The 11,959-nt window shown below is 46.1% G+C and overlaps 1 long non-coding RNA gene across 3 annotated transcripts; it reads left to right on the forward strand.

The window, feature by feature from the left end:
* Positions 1-537: 537 nt before the first annotated feature.
* Positions 538-2,871, forward strand: LOC147107197 (uncharacterized). Of its 3 annotated transcripts, none has more exons than XR_015081056.1 (3): positions 538-872; positions 1,965-2,082; positions 2,806-2,871. It is a non-coding gene; the product is annotated as an uncharacterized LOC147107197 (long non-coding RNA). The 3 variants fall into 3 exon arrangements; XR_015081055.1 differs by having other exon boundaries at positions 539-867; XR_015081054.1 differs by having other exon boundaries at positions 540-862.
* The last annotated feature ends 9,088 nt before the right edge of the window (positions 2,872-11,959 follow it).

Raw genomic sequence — 11,959 nt, forward strand, 5'->3', positions numbered from 1 at the left:
AATCAGGAGCCGGCGTTACCCCCCGGGGTGGGCGGGGCGAGGGAAAGGGGGCGGGGCCTTGCCGGCGTGTCCGTGTGCGACTAAAGGGGCGTGGCTTAATCAGGTTGGGGGCGGGGCAAAATGAGGTGGGCGTGGCTGGTTAGAGCAGGAGGTGGGCGTGGCCTCCCTGAGGCGAGTTGGAAGTTGGCGGTGAAAAAAAAAAATCAGGGTGGGCGTGGCCAAGCCCCCCCCCCCATCCTCAATCCGCAGTGCGGCGGCATTGAAAGCCGCCGGCCAATCAGCGGCGCGGGTGTGGCGAGGGGGACCGGCTCCTCCTCCTTCCTCATCCCTGATTGGTCAAGGGGGCGGGCCGTGTCACACAGCGGGCCAGCGTGACTGGTGCGGGGCGGGTGTCAATGAAGGGTGGCGGTGGCAGGTGGGCGGGTTTTCTCTTGTGGAGGCCAGAGGCGCGCGTGCGCGCGAGTTTCGTGGGCGAGAAGGGGCTGGCGGGGGGCCCCCACTCGGGAAATAAAGTGCGGCTGCGCGGCGGGTCGCGGCGCATTGTGGGGGGAGAGGAGCCATTCGGCGAAGTGGCGGTGGCGGAGGAGGAGCTCGGTGTCTCTTTGTCCCGCTCGCTGACTGAGTCGTTTCGCTTAGGTGGTGGGGGGAAAAAAAACAAAAAGCTGCTGCTGCCGCCGTCTTATGTGCGGCACGGGATCGTGCTGGTGTTTGTTTTTGTTATAATAATTTAATGATCGTTTCCCACCGTCATTTATTTTTTTTATCTTTTTTCCGATTTTTTTTCTTTTGTTTAGTGGGGGGGGGGAAACTACCAGTAAAGCCGGCCGGCCGGACGGAGTGACGGGGCGGCGCGGGCGGTGAGGTGAGGTGAGGCGCGGCGCGGTGCGGTGCGGGCCCGGACTCTGTCTGTCTGAGGGAATGAAGGCGCCGCCGCCGCCATTTTGTGATTCGGTTCCGGCCGCTCTTCACAAAATGGCGGCGGCGCGGCGCCAGGCCCTGAGGCCTGGACCTCGATTTAAATACTGCGGCGGGGGTTTGGTGGATGGGTGAGTGATGGTGGTTGTTGTTGAGAGGCTGGTTTAAAAAAATTTACATTTTATTCCGTTTTGGTCGGGGGAGGAGGGGAAGTTTGAAGTAAGAATTATTGAAGTAAGAATTGTTTTTTAAACTCTTTTTGTGGGAGGGACTTATTAATAAAATAACCCGGCTCTTGTGGGTTATTTTACCGTCTGTGGAAGGGTTTTGATGGGATGGATGTGGAGAAATTGATTCTCTTTCCATTTCCTCCTCCCATCCCTGGTGGTCTCCCTCTTTCCCTTCCCCCCCCCCCCCCCCCCCCCAAAAAAAGCTGGTCCCTGGTGGTCTCCATCTCTGCTGGTACCGGGGAGGGGGGTCTCCATCTCTTCTCTCTTTCTCCCAGCCGGTCCTCAGGGGGGGGGGGGGGGGGGGGTCTTCATCTCCATCTCCTCCTGGCGGGTCACTGGGTGTCTCAATTCTCCCCCCCCCCCCCCCCCCCCCCCCCCCAAAAAGGCAGTTTTCTTTTGAAGCCCCCTTTTCTCCCCCTCCTTCTCTGCCCCCCACCCCCGGTTTGTGTTTGACCCTCCATCCCCAGGGCTTCTTTGTGTTTCAGTTCCTGGTTCTCTTTGTGTGTGTCACCTTCCTTTCCCCACCCCACCCCCCCTCTGGTTCCCGGTTCTCTTTCTGTTTCCTCCCACCCCCTCATCTGTGGATTGAGAAATAATCCTGCTTTAATTGCCCTGCGTCATCGTGAGTCGATCAAAGGCGAGCCATATTTCCCTGGCGCTGGGTGGTGCAGCCATTTTTCCCTTTTGTGCAATGTGGTTTTCTTTTGTGCAATGGGATGGGTGGAGTATGACTCGGTGATTCATCGTTCGCACCTAAATTGTGGAGGATGCAGCAGTAGCAGGCTGGAAGGGTGATTGTGTTCTTTTTCTCTCTCCTAGGTAACTCATTTTCCCCACCCTTCCCTTTTTTTTAATATTCTTCTTTTGGAAGTTTTTCGTTGTGTCAAGCCGCCAAAGTGGAGAGTGTGATTGCAGAAGGGGTTGCTTCTCGTTTCAGGTAGCTATACTCACCTTGTACTGTCAGAATGTGCTTTAATTTTTTTGAATGTATCTTAGTATTGTGTATTTACAAGAATATGTTGGGGGTGCTGTTCAGAATTGGTGGGTCTTATGAAATGACTTGTGGTGGGTTAATTGGGGCACAAGGAAATGCCTGCGTTTACACCCAACCATTGAGTATGTGTGTTTCAGTGCAATTCATTGATTGCCAGATTCATAAATCAGTGCTTGTGATTGTATACAGAATGTCTGGAATAAACTCGATCTGTTAAATACTGCGAGCTGGATGGTTGAAAGTTTCTTGCCTCCTGTGAAAGCGCTGGGACGACTTTTATGTAATGGAGAATCCTCCACTTCATAACCGTTCTTCTGATTTTTGGGGATCCTCAGTCGCCAAGAATTCTGTAGTGTCATAGTGGTTTCTCCTGCCCAGTGGGACTTAATAGTATCTGTGTTACACCAGGTGCTTGCAGTAGGTATTTAGGGCTTTGTGACCCAAGGCCAGGATCAAGCTCTGGATTCCTGGCAGTGACGGTGCTGGTCATTGGGTAGTCCCAGTTTTGAGCAGGTGACCGGCCTCGATGGTGAAGGGCAGATTAGCTTGGCCCGAAGAACTGGTATTGATAACTAGAATAATATTGATATTACTGAGGCGCCTGGGTGGGTGGTAGTGGTTGATAGAAACCTTTTTTTGAGCTTAAATATTTTCTGGTCCTTCTAGTGCTTCTTCGGGCGGAGGAGGAGGTAGGGGTGCGCCTCAGCACTATCCCAAGACTGCCAGCAACAGGTAACTATCAACTCTGAGAGCCATTCACATTGTAGCTTCATTCCTGACATCGTCACCAGGCTCACTGACACTAAGATGAGCAGTAAACTTTTTATGAAGTTGTAGTTCACCTAAAAAAAATTTAATAGCTGCAACACGTTTAATATGAGAAGTTCTGTGCTGTATTGGGAGTTTCCTTTTTTACTAGGTGTAGAAAACCAATACGTAGCAAGTTAGACACCGTAGCAATTTTTAATGTTCTAGTTAATGGCCGGTGTGCAAACATGCTGTAAATGCTGACCATTGACAGTAAAATGTTACTGACTTCAAAAATAATAGATATTTGTACACAAACTCACTAAGTATGTACTGATAGCTAATGTTGACATCGGGTCTTGTAATCCTTTTTTTTTTTTGGGGGTTTTTTCTCCCATTTGCATTCTTGCCCTTTGGAGGTGCTGGGTAGAATGGTACAGTTCTGGTTCCAGTACCTCGCTGTTCTTTCCTTGAAGCCAGGCAAGTGTGACATGGTAGCTGCTCCTGCTCCTGTCCTTTTTTTGAGCGATCTGCATGTAGAATCACACCGCACAGACGGCTGCCCTTTGGCCCATTGTGCCTGTGCTTGCTCTTTGAAAGAGCTCTCCAATTAGCCCTGCTTCTGCTGCACTTGCTCCATAGTCCTGCAAATTTTTCCTATGTCCAGTATATATCCAAATCCCTTTTGAAAGTTACTATTGAATGTGCTTTCAGGCAGTGCGTTCCAGCACATGCATCCTTTCCTGGCAAGTAAGGTGCTGGAACATCATTGGGACGAGAGCAGGGGTGCTTCCCTGCTGCCATCTTTGCTGTGATCAGCTCCTTTGGGTATTCTGCTTTGTGTGATCATTGGGAGCTGCCTTTTCCAACTGAACTATTGCAACGTTTGTTAACCAGAGCTTCTTGATTCCCAAATAGCACCTAGATCAGATAGCAATCGATTGTTGAGCTGCTGCTATAGACTTTGTTCCTATCTCTCTGCAGCCGGTTCCTGGGGGGAACCCCAGGGCCTAGCGGTCAGAGATGGGTTCTTTCATAAAGCACTAAACGAGATGCCAACTCCTTGAATGAGAAAGAACGACAAGATGGAATCTTCAGGAAAGTCAGAGGGTAAGCTTATTAAAATGTTAACATCCTAATTGTGCATGGCATAGAAGGGAATTTTCCAGCATTCTAATACAGAATCATGCCTCGGTATGGGGGTGTGATTCTTGCTTTGGGGCAGAATGTTACCAGTGCTAAAAGGGTTAAATTGAGGCCGGGTTGCATAGATTTGGTGTGTATTCTCTTGAACATAGAAGATTAAGGGGTGATCTAATTGAGGTGTTTGATAAAGGAGTTGATAGTTTCCCTAGCTACCCTGATTCCTCTAGTGGGGAGTCCAGAACAAGGGGGCCTAACCTTAAAATTAGAGCCAGGCCATTCAGGGGTGATGTCAGGAAGCACTTCACGCAAAGGACAGTGGTAATCTGGAACTTTTTTTCCTGCAAAAAAAGCTGTTGCTGTGGGGGGGCAATTGAAAATTTCAAAATTGCGATTAAGATTTTTGTTGGGTAAAGGTATTAAGGGATACCGAACCAAGATGAGTGGATGGATGGTTGGAGTTAAAATGCAGATCAGCTGTAATCTAATTGAATGGTGAAAGAGGCTCGTGGGGCTGAATGGCCTCCCCCCTAATCCTGGCTCCCAGGATGGTTTTCTTACCATATAAAGTAGAATGTTCTCGATGTCTTAGGGTAAATAATAGCAATATCAGGGCCTTTGGGTGTGTGCTACTGACTTCTTCATGCCCATGTATGATCCTGTTGACTACATATTCAGCATGTCTGATCTGTTGGTCTGTGTTTAAAAACAATGAACTGGAGACACTGGATTTGTTAAAGCCATAGTAAAGATCATCTGAGCTACTCTGGGCTAATTACAGCGTTAGCTCATTGCTAAATGTACTTTTAATGTAAGCAAAACTATGCATCGATGTATTGCTGATTTTGTGCGGGAAATGTGAAGCAATGTCTGTCACTCCTGCTTCAGAATTGACCCTGTGGGAAGCAGTATCTGCAGGGCTTGTCCACTCCGAATGTGATACCCTGAAGAACTGTAAACTTTTTATTTGATCCTCACATCAATTTAGGACTATACGAGACATTTCCTTTAAACAGCAAATGAAACTGCATTGGATGACCGTCTTGTAAGCAATGTTGCCTGCGCAGCCTGTTTCTTTTAATGCGCGGTCTCTTTTAGCATCTGCGCGTGACCTTTCGGATTACTGCGCAGCTATGCGTGCACCTTAGCGGGAACATTGCTTGTTTTCTTCCCACTCCAAGCGCTGTCTCGTGCTATCATGTAGCTCCATGGATACTGGTCACCTGACCAGAGCCCAAAAGCATGGCAGCTTATTTGACACGGGTTGAGTGGAGGGATGACTGCCAAGCCATTGGGAATTTTAACACTTCACCTTTCCCCATCTGGAGCCAATTGCACCACCAATGAACAGCTAACCCAGCACAGACAAGTGATCCAACAAATAACATGGACCATACAGGGAATGGCCTTAACTCGTTGGAATCGAGGTCCCTTTTTTGGGAGGAGGGAGCTTATTTACCCGAGTTGCTTTGGCTTTTTGTACATGGCTTTGTGCCAGCTATCAATAAATTCATAGCGTGTCCAGGGAAATGAAGAGAGCCTACTTCAACTCCGGGTTTCATCCTGTCCTCCTCTTCAGAGGGTGGCAGAATAGTCTTGTGCTAGACTTCAACTTGGGCATTAGCAAATAAATTTATTATGTTTTTGTAGTTAAGAATATTTAGCTTTTTGCAGCAAGGAATAGCTAACTATTGCTGTCCTAACATCTTTACATAGTGATGCTCTTTTGGTGAGATTACAGCATCTATCTGGCTGTCTCCTTGAAGCTACAGGCAAATTCTAAGATGCTGAGAAATAACTTTTTAAGATCAGGAATCTTTGAATTTGAGTTGCTGATCAAAACCTATTTGAACAAATCACAGGATGTTTGTATTTGTATTGAATTGCTTGGCTTCTCCCATGGGCACCTGCCCGATGACCACAGATTTGTATCAAATGAACTGAAACCATATGGTTTCACTCATGGTGAAGCTGGTTCATAACCCATTTTATAATCGGACAGCATTAAAGTCTATTAAATTGCTGTTTGTAGTGTACATTAATTTAGATATGAATGTAGGAGGTATGATCAGTAAGTTTGCAGATTACACGAAAATTGGTGTAAATAGCGAGGAGGGAAGCCTCAGGCTACAGGACGATAGACAGGTTGGTTAGATGGGCAGAACAGTGGCAAATGGAATTTAACCCTGAAAAGTGTGAGGTGATGCATTTTGGGAGGACTAACAAGGCAAAGGAATATACAAAGAATGGTAGGACAGAGGATCAGAGGGACCTTGGTGTGCATGTACATAGATCCCTGAAGGCAGTAGGACAGGTAGATAAGGTGGTTAAAAAGGCATATGGGATACTTGCCTTCATTAGCCGAGACATAGAATATAAGAGCAGGGGTTGTTTTCCTTAGAGCAGAGAAGGCTGAGGGGGGACCTGATTTGAGGTGTACAAAATTATGGGGCATAGAGAGAGTAGATAGAAAGAAATTTTACCCTTGGTAGAGGGGTCAATAACCAGGGGGCATAGATTCAAGGTACTGGGTAGGAGGTTTAATAATAATAATTCAACTTTATTGTCATTGTACAATGCACAAGTACATGAACAACAAAATGTGATCTTGCAAGCTCCCATGAGTCCAGTACAAATAACATTAACATTAAACGTAAATAGCACCGTCCTGGGAGAAGCAAAGCCACTGCGTCTGTGTGCGCCGCCATTCCATTTCCACCATTCCTCCTGTCCGACAATCTTCAGCCCAACGCCCGGGCCTGCTCACCAGCCGCCCCTCCCGGGGCTTCTTCCGTGACCACCTCACCCAGAGGGTGGTTGGAATCTGGAACTCACTGCCTGAAAGGGTGGTAGAGGCAGGAACCCTCAACATTCAAGAAGCATTTGGATGAGCACTTGAAACGCCACAACATACAAGGCTATGGACCCAGTGCTGGAAAATGGGATTCGAATAGACAGGGCTTGATGGCCGGCGCGGACACGATGGGCCTCTTTCTGTGCTGTATAACTGTGACTCTAATGTCATCCCGAGTTAGATCTTGGATAAAATGCTGCTTTTTTCCCCACAGTCTCTACTGAGAACTCCATTCAGATTCCAAAATTAAGGCCCCATTAAATTCTGCGCCTGTTTTCCAGAACTCCTACACTTTTTTTATAGCGGCGATGAATGCTGAACATGCTTGCGGTGCCGGTTTGATGAATCTGCCTGATGATTTGCTTTGCGATTAGCATAATACTGCCAAGCTTAATTCAACAGCTTGTATTTATACAGCGCCTTTAACGTAGTAAAACGTCCCAAGATGCGTCACAGGAGTATTGTAAAACAATTTGGTGCCGGGCCACATAAGGGGAAATTAGGGCAGATCAAAAGGTTGGTCAAAGTGGCAGATTTTAAGGAGCGTCTAAAGAGGAATGGGGTGGAGAGGGAATGCCAGAGCTTGGGGCCGAGGCAGCTGACAGCGCAGTCACCAATGGTTGAGTGACTAAAATCAGAGGTGCTCAACAACTTGTATTTATATAGCGCCTTTAACGCCGTAAAACGTCCCAAGGCGCTTCACCACTGGAGTTTTCCATTTATCGTTGGGAGGAAATTACCTTTTACGAATCTGCTAAACCCCAGAATTCCTTCCTTGGATTGGCATGTCTGCGACTAAGGTTGTTTGCTCGGGATCAACTTGCCGGCCATTTTTTGCTCCGTCAAGTCTAGTCATAGTTTCCGACTTGACCTAAATGTGAAAACTAGTTTTACGAGGAGCTCAACAAGCCTCTTCCATGCAGCCAGCTTGCTGTTGAGCGCTGTTTACCTGTAAATGCTGATGGTCCTGGACTGATGATTAGTGACACTGGAAAAACTCCTCTGCTCTCAAATTAGGTCATTATTTCTGTCTGCGCAGTGTTGCTGTAGTTACATTGCGCTTGAACAGGCATTTAAAAAAAAAAAAAAAAAGTTCTACCTGGATAGATGGTGAGTAGCAATCCTTTCCCTTTCACCAGTTTTCTATCCTGGGGGTGTTAACTATTTGCGAGTTGATCGAAGAATTGTAGCCAGGCATACTCCCAGCAGAGGGTGTTGGAGTGGCTGTGAGAGGAATGACCTTGTATGTCCTCTGGACATACCTTGCAGCCAATGAATTTCCATGGAAGTATAATTGTTTTGTAGGCAAATGCAATATTTTTGTTGGTTAAGGTATGAATGTTACAGTGAACATAAGTAGGAGTGGGCGTAAGCCATTTGGCCCCTCAAGCCTGCTCTGCCATTCAATAAAATCATGGCTGATCTCCCTCAACTTTATTTTCCCACCCAATCCCTTTAGCTCCCTTTCTGTATCAATCTCTGTCGAATAGACTCAGCGACTGAGCACCCACGACCCTCTAAGTGAAGAAATTTCTCCTGATCTCAGTCCTAAATGGCTGGTCCCTTATGAGACTGTCCCCTGGCTGGGGAGTCTAGAACTAGGTGAAACACCTGTTCTAAAAGAACAAGACGTTCACTTATGTAGTGCCTTTCATGGCCTGAAGCGCTTTACTTTACAACCAAGTACTTTTGAAGCATGGCCGTGTTGTAACTTGGGTAATACGGCGAATCTGAACAGCAGTGAGAGAAATGAACGGGTTAAAATTGGGAAATCTTGTAAGGTGGGGCACTCTGATTAGTCAGTTTCCAGATTCTTGCATGCTTCAAAAACTGTCAGGAGAAAGACCTGTTTCTGGGGAGTATGAGGATTTGATTCTAATGGTTGTGATTTGCGTTTGCATCGAAATGCTAATTTTTTCTGAATTTATGCAGTAGCCAAGAGGGACAGGCAGTTTGTTCTCGGGCCTGTTGCTAAATTTGCTCTTGTTTTGCTATCCAGATCCAAGAATGTGTTAGTGCCCCAATTGTTCAAACACCCCTCTCTTGACCAGTTGATTAGAACATCGGAATTAGGAGCAGGAGTCAGCCACACGGCCCCTCGAGCCTGCTCCGCCATTCAATAAGATCATGGCTGATCTTTGACCTCTGCTCCACTTTCCTGCCCGATCCCCATATCCCTTGATTCCCCTAGAGTCCAAAAATTTACCTTCACCTTGAATATACAGCCCTCTAGGGTAGAGAATTCCAAAGATTCACGACCCTCTGAGTGAAGAAATTCCTCCTCATCTCAGTCTTAAATGGCTGGCCCCTTATGCCCACTAGTTCTAGACTCTCCAGCCAGGGGAAACAGCCTCTCGGCATCTACCCTGTCAATCCCCCTCAATCTTATGTTTCAATGAGATCACTGCTTGCAATCTCTCCCATGATGCCACAATTGTGAAAAGCCTAGTCCGAGTCTTGTTCAGGTGGATCCTATTGTAATGGCTGTGGTATGCATGTACTGTGGACTTGAGTTTCAACATGCTGTGTTTAATCTGTTCTCAGACAGGTTGGGGCACAGTGCAGCATTTCAACTGCCGGGCAGCCTTGGCTCTTGAAAATTAAGGAAAGCCGTGCATAGTTTGTGCATTACATCACTTAATGGTGATTGGCTGATCTGTTAAACTCTGCCTATTGTTTAATATTGGTGTGGAACTTGGAGACAGTTCTAATGGCAACCAAGAACTTTAGTTCAGAGGGGGGTTAATTGTAGGGACCCAGCCTTTACTAATGTTTGCTGAGGAGTCACTGTCTGCATGTCCTGACATTTCCATTGTAAGTGCCAAACTTGATTAACTTCAATTGTACAGTGCCTTTTTTGGTGGTCTGTTCATTTCCTTGGCAGTAAATTGAAACACAAGTTAAAAGTACCTGACATAATTCTTTCCTCTTCAATCTTGCACACAAGTCCGTGCAAGCACTGGCAGTGCTGAGGTTGTGCAATGGTAAATGCTAATGACTAAGTTTCAGGTTTGTTCTTCCTGTTTATCCAGTCATTGTTGAATTGATCGTGTCACCGTTTTTGCTCTAAGTTTAAAATGTCTGCAATTGCACCGCTGCAATCTGTCCCGTTATCTTTTTTTCTATTGTTTCTGGAATCTTTTAATGTTAAATGCTGTTCATTCTGCCTTTTTTGATGAGGACTTTTCAAACCACTTCTCTAAAATGGTCCAGTACAAAGCTAACCTCAGTATTGAAAATAATTCTTGAGTGCTTAATGGTAAGAGAATAGCTGCTGTCAGTGCTGATGGTAGCCAACCCACCACCAGGGTTCCAATACAAGTCGATTCTAGCAGAACAGTGGGCAATAGCCCCACTTAGTTTGTGGCTGTGGTTCAATCCTGTCTGAGCCTGTGAAACCAGTGAAATGCTTCAGCTTGCTCTACAACCGTATCAAGCTGGAATTTTGGAAAAATTTGAGGACATTGATACTAATTAGTATGTTGGTGCTTTAACATTGCACAATTCCCCAGATCTAATGTACAGAATTTTGCAATCGGTAAACATTTTGCATGGATTCAAAATGCTGGCATTGCAGTGTCTGAAGAGAAGACTAACTTGGGTATGGATCATTTAGTGTTCTGGAGAAGGGTCTACGTCTGAAATCAGACCTGTTCGCACACCTGTGTTTCCAGAATTTGCCTTTTTAATCATGAAAGGAGTACCATTTGTTCTGTGTGCCATGTAGCTGATCATCCAGCACAGTGCAGTAAGCCTGTGATTTGTGACGTATGGCTGTTTAGAAACAAGATGTCCTGATGGCTTTTTGATATCATCTTTAGGAGAGATTGAGTCATAAATGTGGCAGGTTAATGGAAAATGCCTCTGAAAATTCCATCAAATATAAAATGGAATGATTGAAAGTTGATTTTAAAGGTCAGAAGCATTAATCTTCTGTTTTCACTTTCAGCATTTTGAACAAGCTTACTCCAGAGAAGTTTGACAAGTTATGCCTTGAGCTCCTCAATGTGGGCGTAGACTCTAAACTGGTCCTAAAAGGGATCATTTTACTGGTGAGTTGGTTTTCGGAGCAAGTGCTGATTTATTTTTTAAAATAACATTTGGCAGAGGAATAGCAATTGCAAACTAATTGCATGGAATGTACAGCACACAGGCCATTCAGCCCATCTAGTCTGTGCCGGTGTTTACGCTCCACACGAGCCTCCTCCCACCCCTCTTCATCTCACCCCATCAACATATCCTTCTGTTCCTTTCTCCCTCAAGTAATTATCTAGCTTCCCTTTAAATGCATCTATGCTATTGGCCTCAACCACCCCATGTGGTTGTGAGCAATGTTCCCTCTTTTTTATTAAAAAATTTAAAAAAATAAAGTTTAATGTACAGGCCTTTTAAATTTGCTGTGTGGCTGCGAAGGTATCTCTTCCTGCAGCAGCAGCAGATGGTGAGTGGTCTGTGTGGGACCTTGGGATTGGTGTGTGACCGCCCACCTGGGGGGGGGGGGGGGGGGGTTCTCGCATTCTAAAATCAGAATCTCTTGCCAGTACGGAGTCATCTACATTTGTGAATGTGACTGATGTACAAAAAAAAACTGTGGCCTTCTTGCCTTTGTAATGCCTCCATTTGTGCCCTCCAACAACTGCAGGGTTCTTCTGCCAATGTAGCTTGATCTGTCCTGTATCTGTAGTTGAGTTGCCTGGTGGATAGAATGGTTGCCATTAAGATTTGTTGGTCTTAGTGGGGTGATGGATGAAGAGGAAAATTGGTTGGGTTACAATGTGACCCAGCACTGAGATGCCAGTAACCTTGATTTTGGAATCTTTTCTCTACTGCAGATAGTAGACAAAGCCCTTGAAGAGCCCAAGTATAGCTCACTGTATGCTCAGTTATGTCTGCGCCTAGCAGAGGATGCTCCTAACTTTGATGGCCCAACTCCAGAGGGTTTGCTGCAACACCACAAGCAAAGTACGGTAAGCAACGTCCACTTCACCTTGCACATGGCTGGTTGTGAGACGCTATTTTTTAACTTGAGCAACTGCAGCCTATCGTGTACTGATCACCGCCTATATTTTCCAGACA

Source organism: Somniosus microcephalus, chromosome 15 (assembly GCF_052327205.1).
Source record: "Somniosus microcephalus isolate GS21.2 chromosome 15, FLI_Smic_1.0, whole genome shotgun sequence".
NCBI classification, from domain to species: Eukaryota; Metazoa; Chordata; class Chondrichthyes; order Squaliformes; family Somniosidae; genus Somniosus; species Somniosus microcephalus.